General features: G+C 44.8%; 1 non-coding gene across 1 annotated transcript; it reads right to left on the bottom strand.

Annotated features, from left to right (window-relative positions):
- Positions 1-3,921: 3,921 nt before the first annotated feature.
- On the bottom strand, positions 3,922-4,028 carry LOC124712805. Its single transcript, XR_007005622.1, has one exon. It is a non-coding gene; the product is annotated as a U6 spliceosomal RNA (small nuclear RNA).
- Between the last annotated feature and the right edge of the window lie 1,571 nt (positions 4,029-5,599).

Below are 5,599 nucleotides of genomic sequence, written 5' to 3'. Positions count from 1 at the left end.
CACGTCGATCGTCGTCACTGGCTTTGATCAACAACATACCTGACATCTTCGTCACAACTTTCATTCAACTTAAAATTGTGTTCTAACGTTAAAAAAAAATAGTCGAAATGTTTCGGTTTTTCAGTTGGATAAGGTAGTCGGGCTTGTTATTTTACTGACTTTAAGTATTGAATAGGACTTCGTATTGCACATACTATCTTTGAAAGGTCGTACTTAATGGGCAATAGTCTGAAAATTATTTAACTGAACTCAAGTAATGGCTCAAATGGCTCTGGCCACTATGGGACTTAACATCTGAGGTCATCAGTCCCCTAGAACTTAGAACTACTTAAACCTAACTAACCGAAGGACATCACGTACATTAATGCACGAGGTAGGATTCGAATCTGCGACCGTAGCAGTCGCGCGGTTCCAGACTGTAGCGCCTAGAACCGCTCGGCCACCGCGGCCGGCAACTGAACTGAGAGCGAGATCTCAGCAGTATTTCTGCTGCACCGAACGAAGTAACATACGAGAGTAGTACACTGTAGGGTCGGGGCTCAAATCACAGTCTTATCATCTTGTTTACCGGGGTTCCCTTTAATGGATTAACGCGAATGCCGAGATGGTTTCTTCGAAGACGTTTCACTTTGCAAAGATTACGGCCAGATGTTGTTTGTCGAGGAGGAGGACGAGTAGATTAAATAACGTCCCGTCTACATAGAGGTCAATAGAGACGGAGCAGCAGCGCGGATCAGGGAAGGATGGGGGAGGAACTCGGCCGCGCTCTTTCGCAGGAACTATCCCTGCATTTGCCTGAAGCGATTTAGGGAAATCACGGAACACCTGAATGTGGATGGTCGGACGCAGGGTTGAACCGTCGTCCTCCCGAAAGCACGTCCAGTGTGCTAACCACTGCGCCACCTCGGTCGGTAGGTGTTATTCGTGCTGCTGCTGGTGGAAGCATAGCACTTGCAATAGCTTAGCTAGAAATATAAGATTTTGTGAGTAATCTGCGAATCATTCCAGGTTAGTTTGTTTTTATCAATAAATAATGAGTTTTAAAATAAGGTCATTCTCTTTGAAACGATCCATGTTTCTTTACATGTACCGAGTGAGCAAAAAGTCAGTATAAATTTGAAACTAAATAAACCACTGAATAATGTAGATAGAGAGGTAAAAATTGACACACATGCTTCGATTGACATGGGGTTTTATAAGGAAAAAGAAAATACCCCATGTTGCTAGACGCGTGAAAGATCTCTTGCGCGCGTCGTTTGATGATAATCGTGTGCTCAGCAGCCACTTTCGTCATGCTTGGCCTCCCAGGTCCCCAGACCTCAGTCCGTGCGATTATTGGCTTTGGGGTTACCTGAAGTCGCAAGTGTATCGTGATCGACCGACATCTCTAGGGACGCTGAAAGACAACATCCGACGCCAGTCCCTCACCATAGCTCCGGACATGCTTTATAGTGCTTTTCACAACATTATTCCTCGACTACAGCTATTGTTGAGGAATCATGGTGGACATGTTGAGCATTCGATGTAAAGAACATCAACTTTGCTTTGTCTTACTTTGTTGTGCTAATTATTGCTGTTCTGATCAGATGAAGCACCATCTATCGGACATTTTTTGAACGTTTGTATTTTTTTGGTTCTAATAAATGCCCATATCATTCCAAGCATGTGTGTCAATTTGTACCTCTCTATCTACATTATTCCGTGATTTATTCAGTTTTCAAATTTATACTGACTTTTTGATCACCTGGTATATAAAACAGTTTTAGAGTGTGCACAGACATCAAGGAGAATGTGAATTTTAGCGTAGAAGCTGCAACAGAGTGATTATCGTTATTGAAGACATATTGTTGTTACGTGCAAGTCTGCTGCGAGATATACAGTGTGATCTACTTGCTCTCAAGCCAAGAGGTGCAACGAAAGCAGTGTGAAGTGGGTCACGTAAGCTATTGCCGTGCTCTTCACGCGGTCTCATTCCGAGCGGGCATTCCTGACACAATCCAGGTTACGCGCACACGTCGAAGACGCAACTAGGCGACAATGACTGCTGATCGGCTGTGCCAACACTGCGCCGCCCGAGGTGTGAAAAGTGACATCTGGGAAGAGCCCGCCTGGGGGCGGCACGGCGGGGGCGGCGCTGTCGCAACGGCGCCAACGGCCAGCCGGGAAATGTCAGCCGGGATGGGACGCGGCGGCCTGGCGGGCTGGCCTTTGGCGGCGCTCCCTCACACTTATGCAAATGCTGGCGACCGGCGCGTGTCGTCAGCGTCGCCTGCGCCCGTCTGCTGCACCTCCACTCGTCTCATCTCGTGTCGCGTCTGCACTCTCACACTCTCCTCTCCACGCTACTCCCCAGCCTACCCTCACTGCATCGGCAAAAAGTGAGTAATGCGAGACCACATATCTTCGAGCCATCCCACACAAGATGATGCACATTTCATTAAACTACGTTTGTACTCGTTCCCTTGCAACTGCACAACAAAACAGGCACAAGACGTATTCACAAACAGCTTGTTGACAGGTACAATACCTCAATGCTGCCACACAATACAATGTACCCAATCTGTAATAAATCAGATTTCGGAAAAACCCCTAATAAGACAGACAGAGGTGAATCTTTCGGTCCATATTGTGCAACAGCTAGATTCGTTCGAGAGTATGCTGATACAACAGCGCCATACTTATCAGGCGTGTATAACTGATCACTCGACAAAGCATCCATAAATAAACACTGGAAAATTGCACAGCTTACACCACTAAGAAGAAAGGAAAAATGAGTAACCTGCTGAATTACAGAACCATATCACTTAGTAACGCCCTTAGATTGTTTGCAGATATTGCTGCCATTTATCAAAAGTCAACAGATTATCGCTGGCCGCGGTGGCCGAGCGGTTCGAGGCGCTACCGTTTGGACTGTGCAACCACAGCGGTCGCAGGTTCGAATCCTGCCTCGGGCATGGATGTGTATGATGTCGTTAGGTTAGTTAGGTTTAAGTAGCTCTAAGTTCTAGGGAACTGATGACTTAAGAAATTAAGTCCCATGATGCTCATAGCCCTTTGAACCAACATAATATCAAAGCCAAAAGAAAAATTACTTAGACGTCATATCGGTATCTTGCGAAAAGTGGCAATTGACTCTAAATAATGAACGGTGTAATGCTATTCACACCAGTTATAAAAGAAATTCGTAACATTTCAGTTACATTATTTAATGACTACCAATTCAACTAAATACGTAGGGACTACTATTGCGAAAATCTTAAATTTGAACGATCACATAAATAATGTTGTGGGGAAGGCGAACCAAACACTACGTTATACTGGCAAAACAATCGCAAATTGCTACAGCTCCACTAAAAAGACTGCCTGCACTACTACCGTTCTCTGTTAGAATACTGGTCTACATTATGGGAATAAAATAGAATTACAGGAAGTTTTTAATCGAATGAACAGTCTAATGGGTACAGAATATGGATGGAGAGTAAACCAGAGAAAGACAAAACTAATGAGATGTACCAAAAATAAGATTAGCGAGAAACTCAAATCAAATTTGGTTCAAATGGTTCAAATAGCTGTGAGCACTATGGGACTTAACTGGTGTGGTCATCAGTCACCTAGAAGTTATATCTACTTAAACCTAACTAACCTAAGGACATCACACACACATCCATGCGCGATGCAGGATTCGAACATGCGACTGTAGCGGTCGCGTGGTTCCAGACTATAGCGCCTAGAAGCGCTCGGCCACTCCGGCCGGCCCAAATTTGGTGATTATGAAGCAGACCAATGTAAAGAATTACGCAAACTATGAACCTTCCTGTCAGATTAAAACTGTGAGCCGGACCGAGACTCGAACTTGGGACCTTTGCCATTCGCAGGCAGTGCTCTACAATCTTCTTTTATTTATTTTTTATTTTGTATTATGTTTTTGTGTTTTTCTTCACGATTCTGCGTCTCATCCTTGCGCAGTGGCCATCATAATCTTCTCTGTATCGTTCTAATTTTAGTATATGTACCGCCGAAGTAAGTACAGACCATTTGAGCTACCCATGCACGACTCGCGTCCAGTCCTCACAGCTTTACTTCAGCAAGTACCTCGTCTCCTCCCTTCCAAACCCCACAGAAGCTCTCCTGCGAACATTGCAGAACTAGCACTCCTGGAAGAAAGGATATTGCGGAGACATGGCTTTGCCACAGCCTGGGGGATGTTTTGAGGATAAGATTTTCACTTTACAGCGGAGTGTGCGCCAACACGAAACTTCCTGGCAGATTAAAACTGCCGGAAGTAAAGCTGTGAGGAAGGGGCGTGAGTGGGGCTTGGATAGCTCAGATGGTAGAGCACTTGCCCCCAGTTCGAGCCTCGGTCCGGCACATAGTTTTAATCTCCAGGACGCTTTATGTCAGAGCACACTCCGCTGCAGAGTGAAAATCTCATTCTGGAAATATGCAAACTGTGATAAGGAATAATGCAACCTCAGAAGCAATATTACTGTTAACGGGCAAAGAGAGTATTCTTGGCCAAGAGAAGTCTGCTAGTATCAAACATAGACCTTATTTCGAAGAATAAATTTCTGAGAATGTACTTTTGGAGCACAGTAGTGTATGGTAGTGAAGCATGGACAATAACAGAATCGGAACACAAGAGAATCGCATTGTTCTCGATGGTGAGTGTTCATCGGAGGTGAGGGTATTATCTGGAGTGCCCCTGGGAAGTGTTGTAGGTCCGCTGTTGTTTTCTATCTACATAAATGATCTTTTGGATAGGGTGGATAGCAATGTGCGGCTGTTTGCTGATGACGCTGTGGTGTACGGGAAGGTGTCGTCGTTGAGTGACTGTAGGAGGATACAACATGACTTGGACAGGATTTGTGACCGGTGTAAAGAATGGCAGCTAACTCTAAATATAGATAAATGTAAATTAATGATGATGAATAGGAAAAAGAATCCCATAATGTTTGAATACTGCATTAGTTGTGTAGCGTTTGACACAGTCACGTCGATTAAACATTTGAGCGTAACATTGCAGAGCGATATGAAGTGGGACAAGCATGTAATGGCAGTTGTGGGGAAGGCGGATGGTCGTATTCGGTTCATTGGTAGTTTTCTGTAAAGGAGACCGCTTATAAAACATTAATATGGCCTATTCTTGAGTACTGCTCGAGCGTTTGGAATCCCTATCAGGTCGGATTGAGGGAGGACAGAAGCAATTCAGAGGCGGGCTGCTAGATTTGTTATTGGTCGGTTTGATCATCACGCGAGTGTTACGGAAATGCTTCAGGAACTCGGGTGGTAGTCTCTGGAGGAAAGGAGGTATTCTTTTCATGAATCTCTACTGAGGAAATTTAGAGAACCAGCATTTGAGGCTGACTGCAGTACAATTTTACTGCCGCCGACTTATATTTCGCGGAAAGACCACAAAGATAAGAGAGATTAAGGCTCGTACAGAGGCATGTAGGCAGTAATTTTTCCCTCGTTCTGTTTGGCAGTGGAACAGGGAGGGAATATGCTCTTTGTGGTACGAGGTACCCTCCGCCACGCACCGTATGGTGGATTGCGGAGTATGTATTTAGATGTAGATGTAGATGTAGGTGCAGATGTAGAT

Source organism: Schistocerca piceifrons, chromosome 8, assembly GCF_021461385.2.
Source record: "Schistocerca piceifrons isolate TAMUIC-IGC-003096 chromosome 8, iqSchPice1.1, whole genome shotgun sequence".
Lineage (NCBI taxonomy): Eukaryota > Metazoa > Arthropoda > Insecta > Orthoptera > Acrididae > Schistocerca > Schistocerca piceifrons.
This window is presented reverse-complemented; position numbering and strand designations above follow the sequence as displayed.